General features: G+C 38.8%; 1 protein-coding gene across 6 annotated transcripts in view; it reads right to left on the bottom strand.

Annotated features, from left to right (window-relative positions):
- dlgap4b (discs, large (Drosophila) homolog-associated protein 4b) overlaps window positions 1–18,120 on the bottom strand; it is a 111,518-nt gene that overhangs the window by 67,554 nt on the left and 25,844 nt on the right. For 5 of the 6 annotated variants that reach the window (XM_036002166.1, XM_036002163.1, XM_031276574.2 and 2 more), the window contains exon 2: window positions 9,875–9,941. The gene's annotated coding sequence lies outside the window, so the exon portion shown is untranslated. Of the gene's footprint in view, window positions 1–5,683; window positions 5,735–9,874; window positions 9,942–18,120 lie in introns of all 6 variants that reach the window. The other variant, XM_036002164.1, reaches the window with a different exon arrangement.

Here is an 18,120-nt window from a genome sequence, read left to right as displayed (position 1 = left end):
CAGGACAGTTTAGTGTCCTTCAGCAATGGAATTATGAATACAAATTATAATAAAGGATATAAACATAAGTTAGTTAAGTGATATTTGAAATGGGGGCAATTTCTCCATAAATAAAAAAAAAAACTGTGGCATTTCCAACCATTATTAAGGCACCATAATTGTTCCATTTAGTTGACAGATAGTATGGCGCTTGCTCAAAATAATGGGCTGCAAGTCTATTAAGGGCCACATTTCTCTATCATACTCTAATGTATATTTTATAGTAAAGGGTTCCTTTGTACAAGCAAGGATACTTTTTTCTTCACCAAACAAATATTACGACAATAAATAAATCCTGTATAAATTACCAAAACAAAGCTTCCCTCAGTAATAGTAATAGGTCTTCACAGGAGGATAACAAAGAAACTGTGTCTATGATGTATCTCAATTTGGTTTTTCCATATGGTCCAATTACTGCTTTAATTGAGGCCAACCTTGTTAATTAGCACGCAAGGTAAATTTGTTTGCTGAAAAAAAGAAAAATACGTGGAGGGTGAGAAGCGGTTAAGAGATGTGTGGGAGAAAATTAAAGAAAAGGATGTGTCTGGAGGGGTAGAAACTATAATTGGACAAGTAAACACATACACACACACACACACACACACACACACACACACACACACACACACACACACACACACAAAGACTGTTAAATGTAAACATCATGCATGATTCATCACATTGCTACTGTGTGTAGCTTACCTGGGTGCTGGGCTTGGCCAAAGGGTGTGTGTTATGTCATTAATGAGAAGTCCTTTCGCCAGGTTTGAATTGATGTTCCCAGAAGAGAGGATGTGTGTGAGTGTGATGTAAAACAACTTTTGGTGAGCATTTCATGCTTTATCATGGAAAATAGGAGGGCAGAGAGAGAATGACATACAACATAGGCTCACAACTACAGTAGGGCAGTTGTACCATAACTTGGCTGGAACCCCCAGCATGTAGGCCTGAACTGATATCCTGTATTTTTTTTATAGTTGAATAAAATCAATCAATCAATCAATCAATCAATCAATCAATCAATTTGTGAAATTGTAGACTATCAAAATACACAGTCACTGCAAGACATGTTTGCAGCAGTATATTCAAACTGAGAGGCAGTTTGTTTGCTTAAATGAGAACAATTTAAAAAGGTAAAATGATGTAGATGCAGGTCTTTATCACGACTCAGTGTGTCTAATATCAATGCATATTTTTAGTGACAAAAATTAAAGAATAAAAAAAAAATAGGTAAGCCAGGCCATCATTCGGCCATACTGAGTGATGCTTACTTAATATTGTGTTACATAAAGCTTTGTAACTGGCAGTGTGTGATAAGAAATGTTGCTGTCAAATATTTCAGATAAAGCTAAATTGAACCATCACAGTTTGGGATTGTTTTGTTCTACCAACAAAGTACTCCCTAATGTATTTAGGGATGCTTGTTCCATTCATTTCCAAACATGGCAGCCAAACCAGGGCACTACAGTTACACAGATACAAAGTCGAGTGAACATCATAAACTATTATAAAAGGCTGGAGGCCTGTAGTTTTGGGGTGCTATTGTGCCATTTCTCCCCCTGAATTTATCATAGCAGGATATTATATCACTGTCACCCTCACTGTAGGAAAAAATGCCATGATATAGAGATCTAGGATGTTGTAGACTCAAACTGTATTAGTTCAAACAAAAAATGAGCTGTAACTGTCCACAAGTTCTACACTGTATGCGCCACAAACCACAGCTGATCTCAAACCAATCATCTTTTTCAGTGGGATTTCACCTGGCAGCACGTTAATCTGACTACAGTTCAGGGCAGGGACGTTTATACTGCCAGCTGGGTGATTTTAGTGTGTCTGTGGCCGTGTCTGATACTGGAAGATGAAAGAGGGTCACATTTTTGCATAATATCGGCCTGAGAACCTAACGTCACATCAGAGTGATTAGACCTTTATCTCTCAGAATAATCTTTTACTTTTTTTTTGTTTTACCCTGAACATTTCAATTGGCCATGCAGGTGAGCTGTCATTGTTGAGAGAAAAAAGCCCGCTCATCTGCTCATGAACTTATCTCCTCCCAACGATCCCTATCAAAATGAGCAGCTTATATCTGTCTGAGGTTCACTCTATTAATCTTGTCAAAATGGATTCAGAGAGCAAAAGATACTGCGGACAGACACAAGGCTGAGGACAGAGGACCAGATGGCCTTGCAGATTGGAGGGAAAAATTCAGAGCAGTCAGTAAATATAGAAGAGAAAGAAGAGAGGGGCAAGAATTTATCCCACTGACTAATTAAGGGGGGGGGGTTGGAGATAGGGAGTAGTATTTGCAGGAGTGAAAGGTCGTGAAGAGAAATTCACAGAGGGGAGGCAGTCGGTGAAATTGACAGAATGTGACTTCTGCTGTCACTGGCTCTTAAATGTTAAATTGTAGTGCTTTCCTCTACAACTTGCTGTCATTACGTGCAGCAAAAACTCAGCTCCCTGTTGAATTATAAATTACATGTGGGTTAGGTAAGTCAGGTACCAACAGCAGCAGCACATGTATGTGAAAAAAAAAACACAGAAAGGACTGTGGTTATCCAAAACCTTCATTGTGTAATGTTCAGTACAGTGCTGAGGTCATATTTCAGGTAAATGCATACAGTATAAGAAGGTAGTTTACTGGTTGGTGTGACATGACATGAGATGACGTACACGTAACGCTCTGAGCTTGAATTTCAATGTGAAATATAACTTCTGTCTTCCTTGACTGCACTGCTCAGTAGTGCTAAAAATAACAGGTAGAGCAGCCATATTGTGAGAATATCCATAAAAGTCACTGACTGTGGCAGATAAGGCAGAGATTATGAATAAATTACTTGAGTGAAATAAATGACCTTCACATAGGAACTTCATCAGGGCCATTGAAATTATTTTCACATAAAAGTAGGTGGTAAGAATACCAGGGTTTTATGTAATTTGCAGGTTTTGATGATTCCATGGAATCGCACACTAATATACCTGACAACATTCTCTGTAATTATTTTTACATTAATAAAGTCTGGTGATATACAATACAGTTGCCATATACAGTAATAGGTCTTGGCCTTTTCTTAATTACCTTTCTGCTACAGTAAATGTTAAAATATACTTTCTCTATTCAAATATCATCTGAAATGAGATCACATGTGAGAAATTAAAGCATCTGTCTCCGTCACAATTATTAGGTTACATCATGTGCTACTGGATATTGAAGACCAGCAATTTGACGTGAGGTTATTAAAATAGAAACTCACATGTTAATAATAGGCACATTAACCCTGATATTCATTTTGTCTGAGAAACACTTTCAACCAAGTCAGACATTTCTAATAATGAGAAGGAGAGAGGAACAAAAGAGAATCTAATTTCGGCTAACATACTGTAGATGAGCAGAAAAAAGTCATTTTCATTGTTAAATGTATTTCTATTTTGTTCCAATTTCTTCTTAGACAAAGCCATGGATAGATGTGTGTGTGTGTGTGTGTGAGATGTAGGAGGATTTATGATTTAACAATTCCTTACACTGACATACTGTGCCTGGTGAAAGACGGGGTAATCAGGGACAGTCTCCAAACAGTAATTTCTGCAGCTGTCCTAAATCAAGTTAGATAGCGAGATGCTTTTAAATGTTGGACTTTTTTTTAGCATAGGGCTGTTCTTATGTGTTATCACTCAATTGAAGAGGCTTTATCAGTGGTTATCAGCCTCATAGGTATGGATTAGAAGGGGCTCGCTACACCTATTAGTAGGTTTATAGGGCCGTTATCATCTTTTCACATGGTAATGGTCATTGTTCACGTCTGGACCCCTTGGCGTGGTGATTTAACGCTCTGGGAGTCCCGTTGTGAATTCAAACAAAGATAACGTTACTTGGTTAGGTTTAGGCAAAGATACTCTATAACTAAAGGTAGCGCATTACAAGCTGCACCAACGGTATGAAATGTTATACAATATAAGTGTGCATGGCCTCGTTTCTGAGCGTAGTAAATGTCGTGGGAATGGATGAAAAGTTATATTGGCATAATTTATTTATATTTTCTTTTGCTACATTAGATATTTACACAGCTAACCAATAGATTATAACAGCCTACTGAGCCAAATATAAGGTAGAGCCATGCCGCCTCATATCTATGGAAGTGATAACGCTTATTCAATGGGTAAAAGGTATTAGCTACTGTACGTAAGTATATATATCATGATAGTGTATGTTTGATCATATGGCATACAGGAAATGAGGTGAGAGACAGAGAGGAGGGATGACATTAAAACACCCTGGATGGACTCGAACTGGGGACGTTAAGATTACATGGTCAGGCCACCAGGACACACCACTTCATTTTTGTCATTGACCAGTCCAGCTAGAAATCTAACTATAATGCTATTAATCAACAGAATGTACAACTGCGGCTTTAGTTTAGTTTATGAACCATTCATGATTGCTTTGTGAAGTAGAGGGTGCACATATAAAACATATACAGTAAATTGATATTCCTAACAAAAAATACATGAACATGTTTGAAATATAGGCTACACTATCATCTTCAAATTGATTACACATATTACGTATAATTAATTTGGAGCTGCCTTCAAATAGAAAACAAATGTCATTCTTGAACTGAAATGAAAGCTTGACGTCTCTCTACATGCTGGGATCATTACAACTCAAAGCCAGAAAAGGTACAAAACACTGCTTTGAGACGGTATAGTTTTCACCATCAGTACAGACTTCCCATTGGTTTTGAAGTTGTAAATACATATCAGACCATACTTAAACTAGATGATGAGTAAAGAGGAGTTAAAGGTAATGATTTTTTTTAAGATGATTTTTTGGGCTTTTCCACCTTTATTTGATAGGACAGCTAGGTGAGAGAGAGGGGGGGAAGACATGCAGAATATCGTCACAGGTCAGATTCGAACCCTGGACCTCTGCGTCGCGGCATAAACCTCTCAGTATTTGTGTGCCTGCCCACTGAGCTAACCCAGCTACAGCTGTGGGGAACAATTATCATTTCTGCTAGTGAGAAAAGGTCAGTAATGGTTGTAATGGGCTTTATAAAGAGATCATTTAGACATGTCTGACAGGTCTAAATGATAGAATGATAGGTGTCACCTGTCAGACAAAAATAAAAGTGCAGTCAGGATGCATACATTACTTAATTCCTTTTTTTCATTCTGTTTACATTAAGGTTTGCTTATTTGGAATACTGTCTACACAAATAATATTACTTGATTTATATGTTGTGTATATTTTAACCCTATGTCTTAACTTGCACTATTTTCTTTGTCTTAGGTTCAGATTTTGTTTTTAGTTGCATTTTCGTTTTAGTTATTTAATGAGCAGTGTTGAAGGGGCCTGAGGCCTAAGATGTTCATTGCCAAAGACTACTTGTTATTGTTGTGCACATGACAAATAAAGAGCATTGAACCTTGAAGTCAAGCAAGCCATTGTTACTTGAGGTAACTGTAGTTGAAATGTCTGTGGAATATTCTTTAGCATTCCACATTAAATCAATTTGCATCCCATGTCTTGAATTGAATACCAAAATGAAAAACAACAAAATGACCCAATATAACAAGCATCAGTTTAAGTATGAAGGGTGGAGATGTTTTTACAACAAAAGCTGAAATGGAAAATACATACAGTAGAAGGTAGAACTACAGGTTCCTTCACTGTCAGATGGAACGATAGGTACTATAGACAGAAAAAGACATAAATGAAAAGGCAGGAGCTTTAAAAGCTTTGGGAGGGATTTGGATCCAATAAGCCATGCAGAGGATTTAACCATGTTAATGCAATGCCTACACAAACTGGACACAGTACACACACACACACACACACACACACACACACACACACACACACACACACACACACACACACACACACACACACACACACACACACACACACACAGATTGAGGAATGTGAGTAGGAATAAGCCTATATACTGTAATATGTTAATGTGGTAACACAGCACTGCAAATGCAGCATGTAGGCTACACTATATCCTAACTCCTACATTCAGTCTGGAATTGAGTCAGATCACCCAAAGCAAAAAGTATCAGTGTCCTTCAGAGGTGAGGGTCAGCAATCACCAACGTTACATTAAAACTGATCAGTTATTTATTATATGTGTACTATCCCCAGTGGAAGTCCCACAAATGAAGCAAGAGAACGACCCATACAATAGCCTTTCAGTATCTAATGAAAAAAAAAAGCTCCTTGCATGAGGAGTTACGCCGCAACTTCATTAAAGTCAATCCAATGCCTGTATGCAAATTAATGGAACAAAGTGTTCTCATGAGAGAAAAAGTCCTCTGTAAAACTGTAGCCTCCGTCCTGGCCTGCGATACACAGCTGTGAGATGCAGGATTTCTCAGTCACAAACTACAGTGTAATCAACTGAGGTTTAGAACAAGAGGAGAAATCCCTTGCCATATAGCAGAGGGTAAAGAACATTTAGTGTTGGACCCTGTACAGTATGGCCAGGCAATCAATGTTATCAGTATGTGCATGATTTCTTTCAACAGGTCAGTGTACAAAATGCTACATAATACTATTTGTCCCTGTACAGTACTATAAGCAGTTCCTAGAGGCTTATGTAAATTATGTAAAGATGTAATAGTGCTGGAATGTTAGAAGATTTATCATTCATCAACAATCATTTTAATAATCGATTAATCATATAATCGTTATTCGTCAAGCAAAAACACTTTTGCATTTTTATATCTTTCAATATTTTTAGGTTTTTGGACTTGGGTGAGACAAAACAAGCAATTTAAAGACACAATCTTGAGGGAAATTTGGAATATCAGGATACAGTGATGGCCTTACTTTATCAGTAAAGTAACACAACAATTCACTGGAATGATCAACAATCTAAATTCATTGTTTTTGTTGTGTGCTGAAGATGAAGTAGGACACATTCTTGTTATCCTTGATAATATGAAAGCAAAAATGAGTGTCTGTGGCTCTCAGGAGAGAAAATAAGAGCAAATTGATTGTGGGATAAACAAAGGCAATGGGATCAGAGCTTTGGGGACAGCATGTCTCTCTAAAGGCTCTGACACACCAACCCGACGGCTGACCGTTGGCAGAAAAGGCAGTCGGACTAATCAGTCGGCTCCCAGAGGTCAAAAAAGTGCCTCGGAACACACCAAAGCGACGCCAACATGAGCGTACATTCTCCGTGTGCAACAGCAAGCGGCGCTAATCTGTATTGTCGCCCAAAAAATGAAAACCGGAAATGACGACTGCGTCACGTGGGTCTGGCTTCTCCCGAATTTCTAAGCTGACCATAATGGCGGCTCGTTTAGAATACGATCTCGTATTTTACAAAAATAGTTCACCGAAACGTGTTTCTGAAAACATTTTAAGCGAGAAATAGGCCATACAGTTGCTGAATCTGTCTGCTTTTTTGATCGACAAAGGTCAGTTTGAAAGATTTTCATCAGATTTTGAGAGGCTTTCGTCATGCTCATCCCGCTCGTCATTTCCGGTAAGTGTTTTAACATAAGTGCACTGATTCGCTAGTCAAGGGCTAGCACTCCACCAATCAGATTGGTCATTGAGTCCGACTGCCCACTGGCCAATTCAACAAGTCAAATCGGCCCAAATTAAAGCCGACAGCTCCTCCGACTGACGATGGCATGAAACACACCAAACAGACTCGAGTCCACGACCTCGCCAGACTGTCCGACGGCCGATAATTGGGTTGGTGTATCAGCGCCTTTACATTTAGTAATCAATACTTTTCAAGCTGTGAAGAAATCATCCAAATGTTCTATAATGCCATATTGTCAGAAACATGATGCTCCGTACTATGTGAAGGTATATCTCTGAAGAAAAGAAAATAAGGCTAAATATGCATGCGGACTGTAAACTCACCTTGGTTTAAAAGCACAAATATTTGATGTGCTTATATATAGTAGCTTCTGCTGCATAATTACAAACACTCCTTTGGCTCTGCCCTTTCTTACATAATGAAATGCTTTACATAAATGACGCAAGATAAATACATACACTTTACCCAAGACAGACAAAAACTGCATAATTAGCGTGCATGTATTTATCACAATAATCTCTTGAATTTCAAATGATATTTTTTATGCATATGCACTGCTTCACTTCTCATTAAACACTGAATTGAAATGTCAATGCAACTCAAGCCCATTGTTCCCTATCGCCATCTAAACTTAGAAAATACACATGGTTTTTAATATCTAATTCAAACTAAATGGAATATGATGTATGAGGGTGCTTGTTATGGCCATTTGTTTATATTAAAAATGCATTTACATACAAGCAATAATAACAGCAGTTAATAGTACTGTCTGGAACATCTGGGTGATCAACAATGTGAAGTGCCGGTTCAAATCCTATGAGAGTACTAAAGGGTGCGCTGGGAGGCACTTAAGTGTCCTAATATGTAAATGAAAAAAGGCTGTGTTATGTAAATTACTGCGACAAAAAGCATTTATAAACTAAGTAGAGGCAGATTTTACTGAGGTCAAATATAACACATTTCTTGGTTTTTACTTTTCTAATAATCATTTTTTGTCCATTATGAAGAGACAACTGCTTTTTATTAATTTTAAAATGTGTGAAGGGATCATTTAAAAGTTATTGCAAACAATCTACGATGGTTTTATTGGTTGGCATTTAATAACCATTGCTACCCAGAAAGTAAATGGATATAGGCTCTCAGATGCTTGTCCATTTGCGATTCCTCCCCACAATGTAGTTTTATTTGAGGTAATATTTATCTAATCAATTATTTGCAGAGAGCAACTTTTGTTAAAAAAAATATTTAAAGGTGTTTTTCTTTTTGTATCCCAGTTAAACTTTTAAACTTTTCACCCTTTGAAGATTCCAGTATGCCCTGATGAATAGGTCGCTGTTTTGTACAAACATCAGGCAGCTCAGTGGAGCAAAAAATCCCTAATGCAACAGCTGCAGAAAGGATATTGATTTGTTTCTTTGAGTACAAAAATCAAGGAGGTGCTATCAATGTCACTTGAAATTTAGGTACAAGCTCCTCCCAAGACTCTCTTATTCACACACTTTCCAAAAAAAATAAACTTATATTTAATTTAACTGTTGCCTCATACAACTTATTTTTCCTGTAAAGTGCAGCAACCCTCATAGTCTCTGTAAAAAGAAAGATGAGAAAGCATTCTATGACTGTACTGTATATATACAAAAGAAATTTCATCAGTATGAAATTAATTCAGTGTGAAATCAAGAGTCCAGAGTTGTACTGTACCTCAGGGGAGCCCACAGAGGACACTAATGATGCTGAGCATCGCAGCTATGTTCCATCAGAGCTCATTGCTTTGCAGGCAACGTTGTGCATGCGTCTGCATGACAAAACATGCCCTTTCATCCATACAACAACACAACACTGGTACACTTACTGTACTCATGTTACATTCAAACTATCTAACATCAGATGCACTGACATTTCTATTCGGTTCAGTTTTTGGCCCGAGCAAACAACAGCCCTCAGAGTTGTATTTGTCTGTACAAAGGACAAGTTCTGCCTCCTACAGCTTCCTACTTTTTTCAGTTTGACAGTCAAAATGCCTTGAGGAGCCATCGTAGTTCAATCTAGACAAGGTCAAGGCTGTAGCCTATTAGCTAATTCTCCTGGCGGTTCAGCTGTTTTAATATATCCAGCAACAACATCAAGCAGGTCACTGTCTCATTAGCACTGGCTCTTGAGTCCCAGTCACAACTGGGTGGAAGATCCTAACAAAGGCATTGAATAAGGACAGCATATCTATTACAGTCCGGAGGGTTGGAGAAAGAAGAGGTTCAAATGCATTGTACCTTGTAGGACAGGGTGAAGAGTCTCTTGTTGAGGTCAGAGAAGAGCAGGCTCAGAGAAGAAGAAATCCTGTAACACAAAGACGGTTCATCAGCTTCAATAGTCCTAAAAAACATAAACATTCAATGTTTTTCACCTAACACAGAAAATGTGTTCATACTAAATTGCTTTAAAGGTTAATGCCTGCAAAAGATGTGTTGGTGGATTTTTACTGTCCAGCAAAGTTTGGATTTGTGAATATGAACATGTGTTTCATTGTCTTCAAAACTGCTTATTTTGTCTTGATAGCTTTTTCATTTATTTGGAAAATCAATTGGCTTTTGGAGATAGGCAAATTGGAACATCTTAAGAGATAAAACATTTTAATTAAAAACCATAGATTAGATTAGCGAAATGCTTCCTGAGGCAGTAACACTCCAGGAACCCATTTCATGAATCAGCACTAACATAATTTTTCTACTTACATAATATGATTTTTGGATATTGTTCACTAACAGTATAAAGGCACAGCTTTACAACGTACAGTAAAAACAGATAGCCCTCTAAGCTGTTGTTTTGTCTTTTTTAATGTTTCATACCCAGAGGCAATATTCAGAGAGTTCAGCACAAACAGACCTTCGCTAAGAGAAGCTAATGCCTCAGACAAAAAATGCTTCAACAAGTTCAATGTGCAAGTGTTTTCTTCTGAGACAACCATATTACTATGATTTATAAGAGCATTTTAGGGGCAAACATACCACAGACATCACATATCCGACCCTAATTATAGGATGCTGTTGCAGTCTGTCATTAAACATTATATGCTACATCCATTGCAGCCTGGTGTGATGCAAAAGTAGACTATTTCTAGTGACATGTCTGTGTGCCACGAGCAGAATTATCAAACTGATTATTTCCTGAGGAGGACTGCTGTGGTTCAGTTGTAAAGGACATCCTCTGATGTATAAGCTATTCTCTTTTCTATTCTGATCACACCTGGATGCATTTGTTGAACAGTCTGATTCAGAGTTGCTGAAAACTGCTCGGATTTTCAAAACCAGATATTAAAGTTGACTGGCTATGCAATCACAACGCAGTGTTAGACGACTTGACACAACGTAGCCAAAATACTAGCCACAATGCAGCGATGGAAAACAAATTAGAGGACTAAAAAGTGATGCTTGATAAGTATTTCAGAACTAGGTTAAGATGTAAGGGGACTAATCTAGATGTTCAGATGTGAGAATTTGCATTCAAATTTCATCAATATAATCAGGTTTTACCAAACTTAAATTCTGCAGCATAGCTTTATACAACTTAGTGGATCAAGTTAAACTCAACTAATAGTTAAAAAAAACCAAAACAATATTCCTTCTTTTATGATTTTTTTTTTAACTACTTATGTTTAACAAGGTTAAAGTAATTCAGAAAAACCAGGTACCTTTGGCTCCGATGCCGGCTAAATGTCTCACCTCGTACACCCCTAGCATGATTTAGGCTTTGCCACATCTGTGTGCTTCACGTGTATCTGCTGCAGTAAGTTAACTATTTGCTAGTCTCGCTTTACCAGACCTTCCTCCAAAGCGTGCTGAAGGAGAGTCTGGCTACTCCGTGCTCTGATTTAATAGCATTTCTTTAAACCAATCAGAATCGTTATGGGCAGTGCTAAACTCCGCACAAAGCCGCTGCAAAATAGTTGTGCGAGAGTAAACTCAGATTGGACAGATAGTCTAGCTAGCTGTCTCAATTTTTCATGCAGAGATCTGAGGAACAGTCAAAAATAGTCCTCATAAATCCACCGAATTTAAAATTCTAATACAAAGAAAGCGGAAGGAAACGGAAAATACATGCATTCGGCGGAAATTCCTGCAGCACCGGAGCAATCCCGGAGCAAGAAATGGAACATGAAGGATATAGACTAACTATATGCATAAAAGTGAATGGGTTCACATACCTACATTATAACTATATGCCTTTGCATGTACATCAGATCTCAATACTCTTACAATGCCCTCTTTTATATGAGAAGGGCTCCTAGGAATCAAATGAAACAACCTATCTGCTGGGACACAAAGTGATGCCTGAAGCATACTTGGCAGCCTGCAGCCATAATCAAATGAGTCTGTGGAATTCATGAGATTGGAGCAGTAATGAGACCTATTTTCCCAGAGTGATATTACAAACAGCGTAAACAAGACCAAGATGAACATCTTCAGGGGTAAAGATTTTCTCAGCACCACACTCCATTAAAAGAATTGCATTAAAAGTACCCTGTAATGTTTTTGACCACTAGAGGTGCTGTGGAACGTTTACTGAGCAGATCATCATATTCTTTGTATCTCGTTCTACTAGCACTATATGCACACAAAGAAGGGGATGACATTAACATAACTCTCTCAACTGACTGCAAAGGGTGGTAACAGCTAGTAGCTGTAATGCACTTAAATGTAGCAATGGTACAAATAAAAGTGAAGAACAGGACAGCAAGGCTTTTTAAATAGTGCAGGATTGGGTTGCTCCTAACTATTCGTAAATCCATTAATGACCTTGTGTATAAAGTCCTTCCTAAGTTGTTTGCAACTACAGTACTAGCTAGTTTAAGACAAGTAATTTACTCAATTAGATTGCACCCTTAAGGAATATATTAGTTAGTAAAGACTTGTGTCTTTATGATGATGTGTAGTGATGTAGTGATGTGTAAATCAGTTGCCAGGAAACATCTGGAACAGAGTCCAAACAAAAGTGATCAACTATGTAAACAGGAAGTCACTGTAGGAGGCCAAATTATACATTAAACCCTAACCCTAACCCCATACATTTAATCCTTTGTATATGTAGAGTTAGTAGTAAGTTGATTTAAACAGGGAGGGATATAATTGATTATGCTAACCTCACTAATGCTATTGTTTGATGGTCAGTCAAACATTACTGACATACCATTTTGTAATTTGAGGTACACTACCAGTCAAAAGTTTGGGGTCACTTAGAAATTTCCATTCCACTCCATTATAGTCAGAATACCAGCTGAGATTAGTTGCATTGTTTTTTTAATCAGGGCAGCAGTTTTCAGATTACATTATGTGCTTACATAATTGCAAAAGGGTTGTCGACTGTTGTGAAGTGGCTGATCTTTAATACAATATCTACATTTCCCATTATAAGCAACCATTCATCCAATGTTCCAAAGGCACATTCTGTTTACTAATCTAATATCATTTTAAAAGGCTAACTGAGAAAACATTGGAGAACCCTTTTGCAATTATGTAAGCCCGTAATGTAATCTGAAAACTGCTGCCCTGATTAAAAAACAACAATGCAACTGATCTCAGCTGGTATTCAGACTATAATGGAGTGGAATGGAAATTTCTAAGTGACCCCAAACTTTTGACTGGTAGTATATATTTTGTTATTTTGATGAAGTGTAATTTAAAAACTGACTTTTATCTTAACAGCATTTTATGCCAGTATATACCATTACCTCTTTTACTTTTCACTCTAAACAGGTAGGATATATACTGACCAAGCTTAGGTAAGCTTTGTCAGTTAGTTCAGTAAGCTACATTACTATATGTTATAACTAGGCTAAGTTTGAACTTAATAACATTTGAGATAAATGGAAAACTGAATTTAAACAAAATGTGCACCTTTAACTCTGAAGCAATATGTTGCAATATGATAAATTGTACCACTGCATATACTGAGGTCAATATCTCTGCAAATACTGTATCGATCCTTGAGAGTGCACATAGCTTTGGTATTTATTTTCTGAATTTTGGTTCCTTGCCAACCGCTGGTGCTTTTAGAGTCATCTGAGGAGAAAAAAAAAAAAATTCTACTGACTGAGCAGCTATTAGTGCTGAGCGTAGATCCTTGTTTGACTCTGGATCTGTTTTGCACATGTACAAGCTAAACCTTTCAATTGTGGCTCATGCTGTTATGGTTTCTCAGGGCATGGCTTGCGTAAATAGTAACAGTAAGTGCTAACCGGGAGGCCTGAATGCAGCAGGGGCTCACTGAGGCAACATTGGCCTGGTGCATTACCTTAGCTCTCCAGTGACACACTTTCTGCTGTGTGAGGCAACCACTCTGAGCCAGATCTAACCGTTTCACTACAGGCCCCACGGCCTCACTGCTGCTCATCAGCCGCTCGTCTCTGTCATCTCCCATTCATCTCTCCTTTCTCTTTCTGTTAACCTGACGACGTCCGTGTTTTGCCACTCTGTCTAATTGCTTTCTCATAAACCCTGTGCACCATCTCTTTTTATGTCTGATTTTCTCTCTTCTATCTTTTTGCTAACACTCACAATTGATCATTCGCAAGCCAGCTTTAATGTGACTGACCAAGCCGCTTTGTAAATCAACAAAAACGCCAGTCCCCTCCTTAATCCTGCTATTTTCTTTTTCCCCACTCATTTTACAAAAGGCATAAAGCAAACTGTGACTACACTGAGAGATCGATGAGAAGAGAATTTTCAGATAAACAAACATGACATCATTATCCTCTTTCTCCCTCGCTCCTGCTCTCTTAAAGAGTATGTGCTGCCATACACAAATGTGCACACATTCTGTATCAAATATCTGTACGTAATTATCCTTTTCTATTTCCCAGCAGGGCGCTTCATAAACATAGTCAGACTTAGGCAGTGCATCAAGGGAGTAGTACCCCCATAATCCACTTTGGATGTGGCAGATTTACCCACTGTCCCTCTACTCTCCTGTCAGTACTAGGAGTATAACCTTAGCAGGGGTGCTCAAAGGTAACCAATCGCAGAGAGCCAGGATGGTGGTCATGGCTAAGTGAAGCCTCCGATAAAACCGCACAGGCATCAGATGTGATACATGAGTAGAGTCACCTTCCAACGTGTTTTGGAAAGCACTGTGGGAGAAGCTCGAGGGTGAACTCTTTGTGTGTCAGATTTGTGTGTGATTAAATTAGAGGATGGTTGAGAGGGCAGTTCCAAGGACTTAGGTCGATATTTTATATCGCTTCATGGATATTTTATCAGCTTCTCTATTTACAGAAGTAGTGACAGCTACTCCACTACTTTAAATCATGTTCACACACACACACACACACACACACACACACACACACACACACACACACACACACACACACACACGTCGTCACACACACAGATAAAATCCTTGGGATGCAGGGATACTGGATCCTCTATATTCCCACTGGATGACTACTTTATAATTTCACATCAGCAAAACATATTTCCTCATGAACATGAACTACAGGTCATAGGTCACTCAGTGGTTCCTCATCCGTTTTGTTGTAAGAGCCCTTAGTCATCCCTATTGTGGTCAGATCTCACTAGTCATTGTTACAGTGAAACTGAAGCTGACTCCAGGGGGAGACTCACTTTAGTTTAGCTTTGCGCTGTGAGTGCTACTTTCTTGCTCTACTTCATGCTCCACTTCTTGTCCCCTATAAGTTATCTCTGGCATACTTAACTTCTTTAACTAGTCCATCATTGCTGAGAAATGTTCATGCTGTAAAGAGAGTAATATGCAAAAGGTTATATTGAGTCATCTTAAAAACTGGCCCTAAACCAAATTTCAAATGACATAAGGAGAGGATTAAAGCCATTAAATATATAATGTATTGAGGATAAGGATACAACATCATACTATGGATTTGTATTTTCAGCCACACTAGCAGGGTGGCTTTAGGGATAGCAATGTCAGTGGGTCGGTCCACCACTTTGGTTTTGATTAAAATATCTGCACAACTATTTGATGTGTTTGATGGATTTAATGGCAAGCATGGCTGTAATCTGGTTTTAAAACGTATTGCCATAGCATCATATATTTTCATATATACATAATGAACCAGTGCAGTTCAACACTGGTTCATATAGTTAAATCTATATTTTAAATTGTATGTGTGCATAGAATTAAAATGTATTATTTCGATAATATAAGCTTCTCCAGCTGCAGTTTAGCTAAGGGCCAACCACCTCTGATGCAAACCTTTAAGAAATTACAATCTCTGTCATTATAGCCACTTTTATGGGCTCATTGGCCAGTAGAAGATTTAATTTCTAATCAATATAAACATCTTATTAGCTTGTGAACTATTACCCACTACAATGATTTCTTTGACATTACGCCTATAAACAACCTCAATGTATCGACCATCACTGTGGGTGCAGTGTCTCTCCTCTGATTGGCCCCCGGGAACCTCCTTGCTATGGTGACGACCCCTAATGACCACCATTGTGGCAACAGCTGTAGTCGTAGCAACAGTTGACTAGTGCAGCTCTTTCACACTGAGACAAAAGGATGAAAGGGTAAGGAGGAAGAGAGGGCAGAAGGCTCTCTGTCATCAGCAGTCAGACAGGATATGCATCTGTGTCTGCTGAACCTTCTCTCAATTCATCCGTCCATCAATACTTTTTTGTCCACCAATCTGTCTCTTGCCCACTTTCCCTTCTGGATTATCATCTGTCCCTACATGTTATTGCCTCATTTTCAATAGACAATTAACTGCTTAATGTTCTCCTTGAAGCAAATGATTTTCAGAATCATAAATGTACAGATCGTTACCATAATGACAATTATTTCTCTCTTTCTCTTGCTCTGTCTCTTCCAAGATTTACTCTCCAGTTTATAATGCAACACTGATATGGCTACATTAACAACCCTGACAAGTCCAGCAACCATCCATCCAAAAACAAAGCAGAATAATTACGTTTTCACCATTTTTGCCTTCAAACAAGCCACTTTTCCATCACCCATCCTGGTGCTTCTTTCATTCTCCCTTTTCCCCCTCTATTCATTCTTTTATAATGCAGTCATTTTCTCCTCATATCCATTCACCCCAGTCAATGTACCTCTCCATGCCTCACACCATCATTTACTCTCCCATATCATATCCACTCTGTCTCACCTATCAGTCTCCATCTTTTAACCTTCTCCCTCCTTTTGTCTCTCCATTAGCACCTTCCCCTGGGCTCTGAACGCCAATGTCGCTCATGCCCCATGAGCGAGAGCGCTGAGAGAGCCTGAAATATTGATGGCCCCAGGCGAAGGCCGCCTCCAGCACACTCTGCAGGGGGTAAGGGCCTGGTCCGCAGTCAGGTAGAGTCAGAGTGGGTGAACTTTAGCAAGGATACAGTTATGCTTTGGCAGATGGAGGCAAGATGGAGTGGAAAATGAGGAGAAATGATGTATGTGTGTGTGTGTGTAAAAATCATGTTATCCCATCTGCCAGCTGGCTTCTTCACATGCATCTGGTGATTTGCTTCCAGGTGATCTGGACCTTCATCCAAGGAAGTGCGTGTGTGGATGAAGTGAGTGGACTCCTGAGCTGGACCTTTTCCCACACAGCGATCACTAAACGTGTTTCTCCAAGATTAACCCTGACACAAGCATGAGGTTTGCTTTGAGCTGCTTGTTTATGCACCCCTCCCCCTCCCCCTTCCCTGCTCTTCTTTTCTGTTGTTTTTCACAGTCTTCTTCCACCTCTCTTGACATCTCTCTCCCCCACAACCAAACCCTTCATTTACTTCCCTTCTTATTTTCTGCTCATTAGTCACACTCCTTATCTTTGTCTTATGATGTTACATTCTTCTCGATTTCCTATTTTCCTTTTCTCATTCCTCGGGTGACTTTCTCTATCTGGTGAAGGTGACCTTGCCAAAGAGACCCATAAGAATCGCCATGGAGACAGCATACAGTTAGGTGATGCTTATGTGGAGAGAGGGCAAAGGGGGGAGGGGGGTACAAAAAGGAAAGAGAAAGCAATGGTGTGAAGGCAGCTTCGCCACAGAGCTTATTTTCTGCGACTCTGATTCATGGTCCCATCACTCTGGTTTAGATTACTATAATATTGCCTCCCTCCATATTTCTCTCTCCCTCTCTTTGTCTGTTTCTTCTTTGAACCGAGGGCAAACATGAAAGACTCCCTGTTAAGAAAAAAAGAATTAAATCAGACGTGAAGCAATGTGTCATGTCTTTATTTTTCTAAACCCTTCTATGTTTCAGAGGATCTGTGAGTCTAATTTGCATGGTGAAATATGCCTCCTCTTAATCTACGGGAAGTGCTGACTTGGTCAAAGTAGAAATCTGTTCTCCCTACAATGTAAAATTAAACTTTCTTGAACACTGGCAGCATATAAATAATGTCTAAACAATTCAGCAGTGTCATAAAGTGCATCCAGCAGTAGTCAAGCAATCAGCTGAATGTGCTAAAAACACAATCACAGGGTTAAATATGTCAATTGCACACGTCTATTGTAATCAAGATACAACTGGC

This window comes from Sander lucioperca, chromosome 6, assembly GCF_008315115.2.
Source record: "Sander lucioperca isolate FBNREF2018 chromosome 6, SLUC_FBN_1.2, whole genome shotgun sequence".
In the NCBI taxonomy this organism is placed as follows: Eukaryota; Metazoa; Chordata; class Actinopteri; order Perciformes; family Percidae; genus Sander; species Sander lucioperca.
Note: the sequence above shows the minus strand (reverse complement) of the source record. Positions and strands in the feature narration are given on the sequence as shown.